We start from the raw sequence: 17,888 nt of genomic DNA, 5'->3' as shown, positions 1-17,888 counted from the left end.
AAAGATCACAAATTGAAAAGATAATGATAAAGTTAATCAACCAATTGCTATGATTATAATAAAATGCCAGTAGTATTTAAACCAAAGATAGAATACTCACTAACAAGCAAACTTCAAAAGCATTTTATTCAAAAGCGAATATTTTTATCAAACTGATAAATTTTTACATCATATTTTTTGCGTTACTTTTTTATGACTTTTCAAAAAGTTTGATTTACAAACCAAGTGAAAGTAAATTATATAATCTTTATCAATACTAACAAAGCTTATTTTCTACGAAAATTTAAGATGCAAGAAATAGCATAGGAATTTGCAACACGTTTTCAACAACAAAAATAACTATATATATATTATATTTGTCGTTACGTTAACTTTTTTACAAACCTGCTCATATTACATGACGATCATCGGATCATGCGATAAGATACCGAAGCATCAACTTCTTGACCATATACATTATAAGCCAAACAAAACGAATAGTTGCCAAAATGGGCATGTTGACCCTTTTTTTTCCTTCTCAAAATAGACTTCGAAAAAATTCATTACCAAAATAGACATGGTCAATCACATCTTGTCACATAAGCCTCTTGAACTCAATCGAGCACCATAGGGGACGAACATAGAGTAACATGTATAATGGCATGTCACATGTGACATGATTGGGCTACAATGGTGCCTAAACGACAATAAATGGGCTCTAGTGTTGCCCAACACTTCTTTTTATATTTCTTGACAAGGAAAATCTGTGCAATAATGGTTAGGCTACTCTACATCTCACCATCATCGCCTGGGCCTTGGTTTTGTTTTGGTATGTGATTACTGGTTTGGAAGAATTTCATCATTTTTTTCATCACAGAATTGAGAATTCTTGATGGCTTTAATGCATTGATTAGGTGTTGTAGATTATTAACTTGGGGAAAGAAGTCATATTGCTAAATACATATAACACGAGAAATGTAATTTACTCTATAAACATATATATATATATATTGCTTTCGGAGGGAAAGAAATAATATTTAAAATCAACCCAACCTCAACTCTCGTTTGAAGTTGCCCATCAACAATGGTTTAAACTTTAATCTTCACGGGCGTTGTGCTCTAGTCGTGCCCCTCTCACAGACTTCTCTATCTCAGCCACAAACCCGAACGTCCTTAGAAGATGTTACCATCACTACCTAAAAGTAGAGTTACTTTGGGGAAGTATAATTGCCGTACTGAAAGTTAATAATAGTCATCTGATTTGACATCAATGTATATTATAAAAATAAACAATAATCCCTGGTGACGTTGACACATAGATTTAGTGCTAAAAAGCTAAATAAATGGGAACACATTTGTACCACAGTTCGTACCTGTCATGCTAGTAGTTTCTTGGAATATTCTAGGAAAAAAAAAAGGAAATAGTCATTTTTGATTAATTTTAGCCATCAATTAGTCATAATTCTAAAAATAATCATCAAGAATCGTCATATCCGACATAAGTTGTTAAAAAACCATCGGATCCGACGAAACTCGTATTAACATGATGGATCCGACGAAAATTTTCATCTCCTACCTCTTAAACCCTAAACCTATATATAACCAAACCTCCATCTCCATGTTTCCTAATTCTCCACAAAATAGTTTAATCGTTTAGTTTTTCAAGGAAAACACAATCATAGTGTTTGTTTTCCACAAATCACATCTATTGTTGAGAAATTTGCGCAAGAAAGTGGCGAACCCTAGATTTCGAGTTCATAGAATGAAATTAAACATTATGGTTGTGTTCTCCTCGAAAAACTAAACGATTTACATTATGGGTTTGCTTGATTTATGGAGAAAAGAAACATGAAGATGGAGGTTGGTTATGAAAGTTTAGCGTTTGAGAGATAGAAGATGAAAATTTTCGTCGGATCTAACGGTTATTTAACGAATTCCGTCGGATCCGTTAATACGTTAGCACGAGGAGCAACTTTACAGGACAACGAATTCCGTCGGCAATAGATGAAATTTCGTTGGATCCAACGGAAAAAATGACTGTGTTGGATATTTTTTCAAAACTATAGCTAAAGTTGGAAATACTTGATTAAAAATGATTATTCTGATAATTTTTATAAAAGCAAAAAAAAAAGAAAAAAAAGAGAAGTTTTACGACGCGGGAAACGTTTATTTATGCATGCAAGAAACGCGTGTGGTGATAGAAAGTAGAAACTAGAAACCATCAAATATTTTATGGTTGTAAAGTAAAAGATTTACATGTTTACCAAATTTACTTCGTGATTGGTTGGAAGGACTTTAAGAAACTTTTTTTTTCTTTAATTTTTACCAAATTTTGTTTTTTTTACTTTTGATAGGTATACATGATACATCATCTTTGTTTCATTTTATATTGGAAGGGGATGCTTCATTGGCCATGCTTAATGAATTACTTAGCGTGCATAGTTAGCACTCTAAAACCAATTAACATTGAACAAGGTTTAAAGTTGTCAATAGACTTATATGTAGGCAATAACTTTTTTGATGTGGGATTGGGTTTAAACCCAACCCGTTCAATGACATTCTGAAGAACCAGCAATAGTATAACAAAAGATATCGCTCTAAATAAAGTCTACAAAACAATGATAGAAGATAAAGGATATAAGGATTTAGATGTTTGTTGAAGTAGACTTTGATTTGATTAAGATACAAAAGAAGTAGGGGAAGAGAAAGAACTTTTTTCCCTTAAGTGTTGCATTAGTTATTCTACCTTGATTCTCCCATGGTACATCTCGATTAGATTTACATTTGTCTTCCAACTTGATTAAGCTTATTTATTTATTTAGTTATTTATTTGATTATTATATATTTTAGCATTTCTCGATTTGTGTGTGTCGTGTATTAGGGTCATGTTATGGTTTCGGTTTCAACTTTTTAGAATTACACATTTAGTGCTTGTTGTTCACTCGAACATAACACGTTAGTCCTTGATAATAACCAATAACTTTTACATAAAATGACTAAAATACCCTTACCATTACAAACAAAAAATAATTTAAATTACAACAGTCCATATTTGGTCGCCTCAACATGTCATCATCACCAATCGCCCCGACCCAACCATCCATCTTCGGGCGACCCACACCCACTAGTCTCTCCCCAACTATCTTCTACAACAAACAATAACTATTTGTTATAGATACCAATGGATCTCCTAATTAAACATCATGTGATCGCTGAGTGATTAAAAATTGCCATGTAACTCGTAGTGAACCCCCCCCCCCCTCTCAATATATGACATCCGTCAGTTGAAGTTTTCAAACCTATTCGATACTTTTGTATTCCCAATTGGTTTGACATCCAAGTGGCATTGGAGTTGTTTCCGTGAATGATCTCCATTATGAGGTTATGAAGTAAAGTGATGGCCCACTCGTCACTCTAAGGTGGGTTGGTCAGCCGAAAATGGTATGATCGAGAAAGAAGAAGAAACGGGTGAGGTTGGATTTTATTTATTTTTATTTTTTAATTTCAATTTAAAGGATAAAATTAAAGAACTTTTCATGTGACCTTAGCATAAAATTTTAACAAACATCAACTCGTAAACCTCGAAAAGTAAGAACTAAATATGTAATTTATGAATAGTTGAGAACAAAATCGTAATATAGTCTCAAGTTTTAATGTAAAATAGTTGGTGTTTTGTTTAGACTAGGTAAGGGATTTGTTAGGATTTCCATTATTCAGGATTTAATTAGTGAAGTTGGCAACAAAGGCATAGTCGTCATTGCTTGTTTATATAAATATAAAGTATGTAGCATTATATTCTTAATTCGTTAAAAGTACAAAGTCTAGCATGCTTACCTGCGGACAACAAAATTAATTGGTATTTCTTGTAAAAAAACATTTTCTATAAAACATAAATGGTACCATGAATTGTACTAGAAAAAGAACTCCAAACATAGATTCACGAACCGAGAAACAAGTACAAAGTGTTAATATGTTATCTATCTTGAGTTACGAGGTCCACAATATATGGACGAAAACAACATAATGGATCATGCTTTATTATAAATGTCATAAACGATTTGCCTGACTCTTAACCCCAAGTTCCCTCATTTTTTATATTTTTTTTAATAAGATGGGTTTTGCTATTCAAAAGAGGATTGCGGCGCAGCTTGTTCCCCGTTTTTCTGCTACTTTATTATAATAATGATATAGTAAGGGCTCTCAAACAAAAAGATGATTTTGATTTTGACATTGACGGTTTTTTTTTTCCAATTTCATTTAGTAGAGTTGCTTAATTTCCATTTTCTCATTATAACTCTTCTTATACCTTCATCGTTGCAACAAATCGATAGCTAAAAACAATACCGCTATGGTATGCTTATTAGTAAGTTCACATAAATATAACTTCTTCTATGTTGGTTGAAAATGGTGTTATTAAGAAAGACAATTAAGATTTAAGAATATTATCTTAAACTAGACACTTTGAAACTTATGTAGATGGTGGTTTAAACGTGGATGCAAATGATGATGATTATGATGATACGGTTGTACACTTGTACCAACATGCATCCGTACATATCATGGTTGCACTTAATTACTCATCATAGATGAGGAGAACGTGTACTAACTCGCCTCTTGATTTCTATTTCATAATCATTCTTTCACCACATTAAACATTTCTTAAAACCTTTATATTAAACAATGATTTTTTTTGTTGTTTTATAACGCGTCTAAAGCGTGTTAGGTCATATGCCCTACTTGATAAAACTTTTAATGGAATTGGTCACTAGTGACTTTACTTATATGGTGTGTTTAAAGTTTTAACTTTTATTTTTATATATGCACCGACGAAGTTATGCACTACGACATCATACGTGGGATTGATATTGACTTTTAGTGGTAGCTAGATGGGTGGGTGGTTTGAGTAGTTGATCAAAATGGCATTGGGTCATAACATAACATAATTAGTGTCTTTGTAGGTAGAAGCAACACAACATAGGTTTTTAAGAGGTTGCATGACATGTTAGTTATTTTTTATTTTTTTTAACGGACTTTCATGAGTATTAGGCCACTACACTTCTGAAATTTAGAGAGCCCCGTTCCCGTACTCTAGTCAGACTGTTATTTTAACCAGACTTACGCTGACTTCAGAGTTTGGCTTAGACGTTTCCCTAGGAAAACCATACCGTCGACTTGTACTTGACAGCCGTTGTGTCACCAAAAACATAACTCAGTTAGTTTTTTAGTTATTGTTTATTTATACACGAATCAAATATGCTAATATAATACTTTATAATTTCTAATTTCTGTAAGTTTCTTGTCTTTTTATATAAATAAATCGTGATCTTCTTATAAAAAGAAAGAAGAAGACGAAGAAGAAGAAGACAAATTCAACAGGAAATATGCGACGTTTCAACAAAATATGAAATGGGTTAAATCTTTGAAAAGAAGGTTTTAGTGATGGTCATACGGACAGACCTATCTGGCTTTCTATGTTGGTGTTTAATATGCATATATATAACTGAATGTAACATTGTGAGGTAATGTAAAAGGAAATGTTTGGTTGATCAACATAATGAAATGATTTATTAAACCTCTCTTTAAACACATCAAACCATTTATATATACTTGCTTACTTTTTTCATTAAATTTCCTATTCACCCTACTCTCTCAGTGTCACCACCGGCCTGACCACTACTGCCATCATCACCACAACCATCATCGTCATTGCCAGCACCACCACTGTCACTACGTCCACCATAACCACTAATGCCGCCGTTCCCTGACCACTTTCGCCACTAGCGCCATCACCACGTCGACAATGAATGTGATCACTTTTTTCCAAATTTAACATAAAGCAGAACATGACAATGAAGGAAAAAAAGCTAATTAAATAGTAACAAAGTTTCATAATTATTAAATTTAAATCAAATTATAAAAAAAAAAACCCACTATATACTAACCAAGATTAATATTTGTTTATTTTGTCTGACTTCATTTTAATAAATTTAAACATTTATAAAAAATCATAAAATAAGTATGTTAATGAGAATTGAGTAACTTTATATAAATCGAAAAAGAAACACTTGAAGCGACAATTGAAAAACTTTATTATTGCTGTTAGGTTTTCAACGGTGGTTTGAAACGAAAACGGTCAAATAAATTCAAACCCGTTTTAGTTATAAGTTTCGTTTCGGTAAGTATTAATCAATATTAATATATGTATGAAAACGAACAACAAAACGCAGCGGATATTAACGAGTTAAAACAAACCAAAATCGGAAACCCGAACCCGGATCCGATTACAACAATACGAGTACGATTAAATAAACAACCATAGAGGGGTATTCGATATACCTCGGTTAACAAGAACCGGGAAGACACCGAAGGTAAACGAAAAATGCTAGAAATGACACAATCCAAGATCCGACAGCAATTCCGGCTAGATCTACACACCACGGCAGCTGACGGCGATTGGCGGGAGTCTCCGGCGATGGCGGCAGCAGCTAGTATTGATGTCAGAAGGCGGTGAACAGTTGCGGCGGCTCAGTTACTCCAGAAACGCAGCTCCAACAGCAACCGAGTAGCGGCAGAGGCTGTAGTTGGCTGAGACGGTATTCCGGCGGCCTAAAATAGCTCGCCGGAAAAACGTGGTAGCCGGAGTAGGGCTAAAGGTGGCCGGAGACGAGCAAGGAACAACACCAGAAGCTTGATAAGGGATTGTGGTGGTGGTTTGCAAGTAAATGGCCGGAGAAGATGATGTGGTTGACATTCCGGTGGCCGGAATGCGTCGCCGGAAAAGCGGCTGCCGGAAAACGGCGCCGGTTTTAAGGTGGCAGCTAGGGTTTAGGCTTTTGTTAACCCTTAATATGATATTAATATTTTATTTAAGGTGGCAGCTAGGGTTTAGGCTTTTGTTAAGGGTTAAATAAAATATTAATATCATATTCTATATATAGTAATATTTGTAGGGTTTAAGCATGTTAAACCAATTGGGCTTGAGCCCAATTAACAAAACCAAGCCTTGTCCATCATCTTGTCAATCTAATAAATTTTGTGTCGGGCCTAATTAACATTTAAGTAGGCCCATCTCTCGTTACCCCCGGTGTAACTCTCCGGGTCACATTCGGATCGGTCGCGTTAACTTGACCCGAAACGACCATAAAATCCAACAGTCTCCCACTTGGACGCATTTGGGTCAAGTATCACAACGCTGACAGCCAGAGGTGTTCTAGCTACACATAGCTGTCCTCAACCGAATATGACATTTTAAATCCATAACCAAAGTATCTTGGAATACCTTATTGCAAGATAATGAATTTATAGTAATCGTTGTCATCTATCCTTTCTGTATTAGACATCAGTTGAACAATGAGACATGGATCATATCAATCTCATATAGTGTTCAATTATTGTAGTTCTCGATATAGAGTCAAAGTGGTCCAATCAAACACACAGTAAGTTTGGGTGAGGCCTCACACTTTACCAGTTTGAATCAACGAGGGTGCCAATATGTCTAACTGTTACATTTTAAATGTAAGAGTACAGAATCCCATCTTGACTACATACCACTCCCACTGAACTCCAGAACATTCCCAACCAATGCCTTTATGGCTGGCAGTTACGCAACAGCGGTTGACATGATCAAAGAATATTCCTCGGTAAACGAAAGTTCTAATATGTATCTCAGGTCTAAGGATACTAAATGAGCATACTATTATCAAAACATCTTATGATCAAGATCCATGAAGATGATTTGATGCGAGTTACATCCAACGTCATTCATAATGAGGTCTGTGAGTTTGGAAGTCAACTGCTTGAGTCCAAAGTCAGAATAGTCTTAATTCAGAATCGCTCCCACGAGTCTGACCGACTACGGATAATTTAGAATACAATGTTCACGGATTAAACGTATTAAAATGAACACAGTTGTATCATTCAACGTTTGCATTTAACCATTAAATCAAAAGTGAACAGAAATGTACAACTGATAAAACGTTCATACATCCAAATACTAAATCAAAATAAATCACTAGCAAGTCTAAGCCCGATAGCATCTCTATGCTGATCATGTTTGTCCTGAGTCATTGGCTTAGTGAACGGGTCGACTAGATTTTGATCTGTGTCTACTTTGCTTATCACGATGTCACCTCGTTCCAATATTTCCCGAATAAGATGGAACTTCCTTAGAATGTGCTTGGTTCTGTGATGAGACCTTGGCTCTTTGGCTTGAGCAATAGCACCTGTGTTATCACAGAATATCTCGATTGGTTTGTGAATACTCGGAACCACATCGAGATCGGTGATGAACTTCTTCATCCAAGCAGCCTCCTTAGCAGCATCAGATGCAACTATATATTCGGATTCGGTGGTAGAATCCGCCACAACACTCTGCTTGGAGCTCTTCCAATAAATAGCCCCTCCATTGAGAGTGAAGACGAAACCCGACTGTGAGCGAGAATCATCTCGGTCAGTCTGGAAGCTAGCATCAGTGTAACTCTTTACAGTGAGCTCCTCTTCCACTCCCCCAAACACCAAGAACATGTCTTTGGTCCTATTCAAGTACCTTAGAATGTTCTTCACAGCAGTCCAATGGGCAATGCCAGGACTCTGTTGAAAACGGTTGGTCATGCTCAAGGCATACGACACGTCAGGTCTGGTACATAACATAGCATACATGATAGAGCCAACCGCAGAAGCATATGGAATTGCTTGCATACGCTTAGATTCAATGTCCGTTGCCGGAGACTGCGATTTGCTCAACACGGTTCCCTTAGTCATTGGAACAACTCCTTTCTTGGAGTTTTCCATTGAGAAGCGTGCCATCACTTTGTCTATGTAGGTACTTTGACTAAGCCCTAGAATCCGCTTAGATCTATCTCTATAGATCTTAATTCCCAGAATATATGCGGCTTCTCCAAGATCTTTCATTGCAAAACAAGATTCCAACCATTGCTTAACTTCCTTAAGCATAGGAATGTTGTTTCCAATGATCAGTATGTCATCCACATACAAGATGAGGAATGATATAGTGCTCCCACTAGCCTTTCTGTAAACACAAGGTTCATTTTCATTCTTGACAAAACCAAACTCTTTGATTTTCTCGTCAAAGTGAAGATTACAGCTTCGAGATGCCTGCTTAAGCCCATAAATGGACTTGTTCAATTTGCAAACCTTATTAGGATATTTTGGATCGACAAAACCTTCGGGCTGAACCATATAGACATCTTCAGAAATATGTCCATTTAGGAAAGCGGTTTTGACATCCATTTGCCATATCTCATAATCATAGTATGTAGCAATGGCAAGCAATATCCTAATCGACTTGATCATAGCAGCGGGCGAAAAAGTTTCATCATAGTCAACACCTTGAGTTTGAGTGAAACCTTTCGCGACTAGCCGTGCTTTGTAGGTTTGCACATTTCCATGCATATCGGTTTTCTTCTTGAAATCCATTTGTTCCCTACTACCCGACAATCGGGGGTAGCTCAACCAAGTTCCAAACTTGGTTATCATGCATGGACTGCATCTCAGCATTCATGGCATCTTGCCATTTCTTGGATTCCGGATCCAAGATAGCAGACTTGTAGTTAGTAGGCTCGTCCCCAGACTCGGCTACTAATAAGACTTCAGCACCATCTAGATGACATAAGTATCTAGAATTTGGTACAGGAGTCCTACTACTTCTGCGAACGCTTGTGTTCACGTCTGATGTATCAACAACAACAACCTGTTGATCAGACTCTCCAACTACCTCAGCGGTTGATTGTGGTTCTTGAATTTCTTCAAGATCGATAATATTACTTCTAGTTCCTTGACTAAGAAATTCTTCTTCAAGGAAGTAGCCTTTCCTCCTGACAGAAATCGTTTGTATCAGGATGAAAGAAGTAATAACCGCTCTTGTAATAGTATCCGATGAAAACAACCTTTTCGCCACGGGGATCAAGTTTGTCATCAGACTCACTTGTGATATATGCATCACATCCCCATACTCTAAGATAAGACAACTTGGGTTTCTTTCCCTTATGCCATATCTCATATGGAGTCTTGTCTATCTTCTTAGTTGGAGCTAGATTGACAATGCGGGCGGAGGTCATAAGAGCGTAACCCCAAAAGGAGTGAGGCAAGTTGGTTCTACACATCATCGATCAAACCATGTTTAGCAAAGTTCAATTTCTCCTCTCGCTCACGCCATTAAGTTGGGGTGTGCCAGGTGGAGTGAGCTGTGAAACAATTCCATGCTCTTTTAGATGAGTGATGAACTCTGTGCTGAGATACTCTCCACCTCGATCTGATCGAAGTATCTTAATGGTTTTGTAAAGTTGGTTTTCCACTTCGCTTTGAAACTCTTTGAACTTTTCAAAAGTTTCGTGCTTGTGTTTCATAAGATACACATAAGCGTATCGACTATAATCGTCGATAAAAGAAACGAAGTATCTTTCATGGTTTCTAGTCATGGTTCTAAAAGGTCCACATACATCAGTATGTAAGAGTCCTAATAGATCACTTGCTCGTTCACTTTTATTAGTAAAGGAGTCTTTGGCGAGTTTGCCAGCTAAGCAAGATTCACAAGTGTTAAAAGAGTTCGGTCCTGTGTATTCAAGAATACCTTCGGATTGGAGTCTTTTAACTATTGCCTTGCTTATGTGGCCAAGTCGGCAATGCAATAGAAAAGTATCGTTGACACTAGTCTTGATACGTTTTGAAAGATGATATACGTTATTGTCAGGTTGAAGATCAATCTCATAAATACCATTTCGAGGTTTAGCCTCAAAATAAAAGATATCATTTAAGTAAGCAGAAATAGCCATACCATTAAGAACATACTTAAATCCTTGTTCAAATAACAACGAAACTGAAATGATGTTTCTAGTCAAGCCAGGAGCATACAAACAATTATTTAAAGGAAAAACTAGGCCAGATGGACAAGTAAAATGAAATACTCCAGTTGCCAGAACCGGTACTCTCTTCCCATCTCCAACGATGAGTTCCATGCTGCATTTATTCAGTTTCCTCCACTTCTCAGGTTCCTGCAAGACATTAACGATGTGGTAACCACATCCGGTATCACATACTCATGTGTTGCTAGAGACAGTGAAAAGTTCAAAAACGTATATGGAAATACCTCCAGAAGAGCCTTCACCATTGGCTCTCTTCCTTTTGATCTCAACAAGATACTCAGGGCAGTTTCTCATCCAGTGCCCCATTTGGTTGCATTTGTAGCACTTGCGCTCCTCAAAGGGCGGCGGCTTTTTCTTTGCAACTACCTTGTTAGTGTTGGTGGCAACATTGGCAGCAACAGTAACTTTCTTCTTGCCTTTTCCCTTAAAACCCCGATTCTTTGGTCTTGGCTTCTTGACACCAGCAGATCGAATCATCAGAACTTGATTGGTCCTAGAAGGAATGTTCATCTCAGCCGTCTTGAGCATGTTATGAAGCTCCGACACTGTCTTCACCCAACCTTCATGTTGAAATTCATTACGAACTGGTCGTATGAGTTGGGGAGAGAGTTGAGAATGAAATCCGATGCCATCTCATCGGGCATGGGATAATCAAGTTTCTTGAGCTGATCGATGTGCCCCTTCATCTTTAGAACATAAGCACTGACGGGAGACCCCTCTGCCATCTTGCAACTGATGAGTTGTTTCATGGTGTCGAAACGTTTTTGACGGGCTTGTTTCTGGAACATGCCCTTGAGTTGCTCAAGCATCTCATAGGCACCAAAGTCTTCCAAGCCTTTAGCAAGCTCAAAAGTCATGGTGGCTAGCATAATACAAGAGACCTCAGCCGAGTCATCCTTATGTTTGTCAAGAACTTTTCGTGCAGCGGCTGTGTTGTTTTCAGGCTCGGTTGGAACAGGTCCATCGAGAACATACAGACGCTTTTCCATGGTGAGAACAAGTCTTACGTTGCGGTGCCATTCGATGAAGTTGGTACCATTCAGTTTATCCTTCTCAATGATAGTCTTAAGGGCGTAGGGTGAAATTTCGTTTGACGACATCTGATTAGTTAAGCAAAAGTAAATTTAATTAGTATTTTCGATGTTGTAGTCCTATTATTAATGACCTAATAACATTAATTAATTAGGAGTATGAGAATCCGGCTTCCAGTTATTAAAGGCAGCTGTAACACACAACATTAATAAGTGGTTAGGCAGATTGACAACGATTGCCAATTGTGAATAGAGCACAACTCTCGGTTATGAGGCTTATAGGGACAACGATTGTCTGTATAGATACGTTTAGCCTCATCTTTGCCCACTTTAAGTCTCCAGACAGCTTTAGCACGTAACAGGAGAGTAAAGTAATAGTTGTCCTAGTACCGTGACGTGTGAAAGGGCCGGATGTGTCAACGAAGCGCTTTCACCTTGATGGGATATGCTAGAAAACAAGTGCGGTGCTGTAGCTCCAAACACTCGAAATTTCGCAGTATGCCTCAAGTGTGACTTGTAGTAGGATTGGCATAAACTATTGGTTTTAAAATGGGATAAATTTTAAAATTACCAAATAGAGTAAAAGTCAAATTTTACTGTATTTATTACCGCGACGCATAGATGAACCATTTCATCTCTCAGGATACTTAGTTTTAAATAACCTATCAAAACTAAGTTTGTAGCGTACGACTAACCAATTTTAAGTTATAATAACTTATTAGTTTTGGAAATCAAAACGCTTTTAATTTGCAAAAACAAAATCGGTTAATAAAATGTTTATTTTTCCAATTTATTTGGTATTAGGTTGGTGATATTATAATCCTATTATAATCAAACCAAGCAACCACAAATAGCAAATAAAAAAAATATGTAAATCCTTTATGGCCAAAAGTTGATCGGTCTCACTAGAGCCAATTAGGGAGACCGATCAGGTCAAGGGGTTCACAACACAAACAACCATAAGGATGGACTTCACGGCGCATCCCGTCGTCTTGTCCGAACTCCCACTAACTCCAAAAGGTCCTCGAGCTCGTCCTCGGTTATCTTCGCGTCTTCTTAATTACAAATTTATAAACTAACATTAATATGTCCTATTACAAATTTGAACCATCTTTATGGCCAAAGAAAACCAAAAATTAAATAATAACCTTTTTACAACTTTTGAACCAACCATATGGCCAAAACAAGCTCAAACACCAAACACAACCAATCAATCACATAGGTTGGGGCCGGATTTACATATTTACAATAAACGAATTTCTGGTCGTTTTGACTTGGTCAAATAAAATAAACAAAACTTTGACCAAACCAAAATCACCCGAAAATAATTCTAGATCTATAAACTTTAAACGATTTAAAGTTTAAGATGTAGATCCGGTTTTAAACGAACCGGTATCGACTCGTACATTGTAACCGCGGCTCTGATACCACTGTTAGGTTTTCAACGGTGGTTCGGAACGAAAACGGTCAAATAAATTCAAACCCATTTTAGTTATAAGTTTCGTTTCGGTAAGTATTAATCAATATTAATATATGTATGAAAACGAACAACAAAACGCAGCGGATATTAACGAGTTAAAACGAACCAAAATCGGAAACCCGAATCCGGATCCGATTACAACAATACGAGTACGATTAAATAAACAACCATAGAGGGGTATTCGATATACCTCGGTTAACAAGAACCGGGAAGACACCGAAGGTAAACGAAAAATGCTAGAAATGACACAATCCAAGATCCGACAGCAATTCCGGCTAGATCTACACACCACGGCAGCTGACGGCGATTGGCGGGAGTCTCCGGCGATGGCGGCAGCAGCTAGTATTAATGTCAGAAGGCGGTGAACAGTTGCGGCGGCTCAGTTACTCCAGAAACGCAGCTCCAACAGCAACCGAGTAGCGGCGGAGGCTGTAGTTCGCTGAGACGGTATTCCGGCGGCCAAAAATAGCTCGCCGAAAAAACGTGGTGGCCGGAGTAGGGCTAAAGGTGGCCGGAGACGAGCAAGGAACAGCACCAGAAGCTTGATAAGGGATTGTGGTGGTGGTTTGCAAGTAAATGGCCGAAGAAGATGATGTGGTTGAGATTCCGGTGGCCGGAATGTGTCGCCGGAAAAGCGGCTGCCGAAAAACGGCGTCGGTTTTAAGGTGGTAGCTGGGGTTTAGGCTTTTGTTAAGGGTTAAATAAAATATTAATATCATATTCTATATATAGTAATATTTGTAGGGTTTAAGCATGTTAAACCAATTGGGCTTGAGCCCAATTAACAAAACCAAGCCTTGTCCATCATCTTGTCCATCTAATTAATTTTGTGTCGGGCCTAATTAACATTTAAGTAGGCCCATCTCTCGTTACCCCCGGTGTAACTCTCCGGGTCACATTCGGGTCGGTCGCATTGAATTGACCCGAAACGACCATAAAATCCAACAGTTATGGGGAAAATTAACGTACAAATGAAATTAACATGCTAAACGTGAGAATCAAATAGAAAAATTAAAAATACAAGTAGAATAATTATGTAATTACATCATAGAGTAGATATAATTACATAATTATTCTACTTGTATATATAATTACTAACTTGTATTTATAATTACTCTACTTGATTTTCACGTTTAATTAGCACGTTAATTTCACTTGTATTTGATCAAAACCATATTGTTATTATGTAAGATTATATAAAAAAAATAATTAACTATTGTAATATATATTTTGTTATTTTGATTTTTTATTAGTTATTAAAATATGGGCATAAACCTATCAATCCACTCATGTATTCGGTTGAGTATAATGGATACTAGTGGATGAGTTATCTCCAATTATGTTGCAGTTTGTGTTCGAGATAGGACCATGTCACCTTAAGTTAGGTTTATGTCGCATTTTACATCCTTGTTTTGTTGTTATGAGTATATACACAAAATGAATATCCAGATCTTTTTTTCTTTTTTTTTTTTGTTAAAACTAGGGATGATGATTTTATGACAGTAACTAAACATGATATGATACGAAAATAAATTAGGATTTGAGATGTCCTGTATAACTTGTTAAGGTGTTTGGCTAAGTTTTTAAAAATTGCTTATTTGTTTTGTAAAAAAACAACTAACTCAATAAGCTATTTGAAAAAGCTTCATTTTGAAGTTCACCCACTTAATATGTCATGCTTGGATTTGGGGTGAGCAAATATCAGGTTTACTCGATAAAAGCTGTTACCTAGAGACCAAAATATGTCATGCATGTTTTTATTATATGTTAGTTTCATAGTCATGATCGTGAGATCATCCAAGTTCTCCATGAAGTGGTAGAGTATGCATGTTTACTTATTTTCATGTATTTATGGTTGATTTTGGAGTTAATGAAAACAAGAAGAAAATCGTCGTAATTTATATATCTCTTTCTCTTTACTACTTTGGAGCCTAACCCCTCAAATAGTCTATCTATCAGGAGATTGACCATCTAGAATTGGTCCCTATCATCCCTATAGAAGTCCATTAATAAGATTTTATTTTGGCAATGGCGGACGAAGACAACCAGGGGCGGACCCAGAGCCTATCGAAGGGGGGCAGCCGCCCACCTTATAATTATTTGGTTTAGTGTTACTCATACGTAAAAATCTCGAGCGCCCCCCGCAAAATTTTGCAATTGCCCCTCTAAAACATTTGAAACCATTGAGAAAAAGGAAAAGAACTTATCATAGTTTGACCACATTTCCGTCCAGAAGAAGCGGAGGGTGAAGGTAGCAACCTCTACTATGAAAAAGATGAAGACTGAAGACGTATACGTGTAATATACAATATTTTATTGTTACTTTGTGGCTTCTCTAGACTAGTCTACAAAGCAACATTTAAGTGCATCTCTCAACTATAATACTTAGTCACCTACTCACATACACTTATTTAATTATCAAATATATAAGTAAATTTAAGTTTGTTTAATTATTTTTGTTTTTCATTGGTTTATCCAATCTAATTGAAGGGTTGAGTTATAATAAGAATATTAGTTTTATAGGAAATAATCTTGTCCATTCATTTGAGAATTGAATGGTTGAGATTAAAGAGATAATCAAGTGTAAAACAAGGGTAAGGGCATAATAGGGATAACACATTTGTTGACTTTCTCTCTCCACATGCAAGGCACATGTCAAATTCTCCCATCATTTTAAACGTCCATAACTTTTTTATACAACATTTTTTTTTCAAAACAATTTCACCATAAAAACGAGTGTTTTTTTATCTTTTATATGATTACCATATTGTTTTATAAAAATAAAAATAAAAATTCATGGGTTTTTACAAAGTGTGTTTTATCATAATTGTGTTTTACAAAATTGTGTTATACAAGTGTGTTTTATTTTTTCATGGTGTTTTTTTGCATTATGTTTTTTACATTATGTTTTCATTGTGTTTTTGTCATTGTGTTTTTATTTTCATAGTGTTTTTTCCATTGTGTCTTTTTCATTGTGTCATAGCGTTTTATTTTCCGGCGAAATTTTCGAAGAATTTTCCAGCGAAATTTCCGAAGACTTTTCCGGCAAGGTGGTAACGGTGGGTGGCGGTGGTGATTGTAGGAGATAAGTGAAAATTTAAGTGGGTTTTAATTAAATGGGTTTTTAAATTAAATTAAGTGGGTTTTCAATATTAAAGTATTAGACAAAAATACCCTCCTTTCTAACCTTCTTAGAAAAAGCAAACTTCTTATTTAATCCTTTCTCTCTAATTGAAAATATTAGGGCTTGGTATGTTATTTTTATTATTTATATAAATATATTTATTTATTCAAGTTTCCATTTAACTCAACAACTTTGTTTGTTTTAATAATTTATAGTAGTAGTACATATTATTTGATGTAACCAATTAAAGAATGTGTTTTTATAAATAGGATACGTATTCATTTGTTTATTATTTTTTGTTAACATGACCTTGTCCTAATTCGATCAAAAAAAAATATTATGTTGTAATAGTTGACTCTTAAAAACTTTCCGCCCTCACGAAAAAATTTTCTGGGTCTGCCACTAAAGACAACCCTGGACATGAGGTGTCTCCCAATTTTGCAGCGTTGGGCCTAGAATGGACTTGGTTTTATGGGCCCCCTCTCTAACACACACACATACACAATTATAATAATTTTAATAGAGTTTGTGAAGGTTTGGTATTATAGAAGAAATATGTGTTTTTTATTAAAGTTTGGAGTTTGAAGTTGAATATATAACTAAATGATATAATGAAGTAGTTCAAACTTCAAACGACATTCGTCCTCTACTCTAGGGTTGTTCTTTGCGTAAGTTAATCGGGCTTAAAAATTCAAAACAAAACCAATAACTAGTATTTGTATTCAATAGTTTGGGTTTGCGTCGTTCAGTTTACGGTTCTATCTAGAGGTGTACAAAAAAGGTTTTGGTCAAACCATGGTCCAAACCGGTTTGACTCAAACCGGTTCTGTTTATAAACCGGTTTAGGAGCAAGAAAGGTCGAACTAGTCCAACTTGATTTGGTTCGGTTTAGAACCGGTTTTTTCTCAAACCAGTCCAATTTTAAAACCGGTTTGGTAGTTTAGAAGGGGAATTTGTCCCAAAACCGACGGGATGGGTTGGTTTGGGACCCGTTTTGAGTGAAGCCGTTTTTTTTTTGTACAACTCTAGTTCTATTCAGCTCGGGTTAATCGGTTGGGATTTTGGGTTGCTAATTTCTCACTGGCTGCTACATTTTGTTGGGCTGATATATTTTATTGTCTTTGTTGGGACCCGGGCCTACTATAAACTTTATTGGGCTGATATATTTCTTATTGGGCAGCTGTGTATAAACTTTGTTGGGCTGCTAGTAGGATACAAATTACAATAACGTATGTAAACTCTATTGGGCTTTTATTCAAGAGAAACAAAGCTTTATTCGGCTTCAAATACATCATTCATACAACATTTTGTAAAGTTAGGTTAATGAACATTATGTTAACAATGTGTAAACACGAATGATAATTAACGGACAAAGTTTCATTGTATAACTACAG

The sequence above is a fragment of the Bidens hawaiensis genome, unplaced genomic scaffold (genome assembly GCF_021521415.1).
Source record: "Bidens hawaiensis isolate Kalapana, Puna unplaced genomic scaffold, B.hawaiensis_p1.1 tig00034168_1, whole genome shotgun sequence".
Lineage (NCBI taxonomy): Eukaryota > Viridiplantae > Streptophyta > Magnoliopsida > Asterales > Asteraceae > Bidens > Bidens hawaiensis.
The sequence above is the reverse complement of the archived record's forward strand: the minus strand, read 5'-3'. Positions refer to the sequence as shown.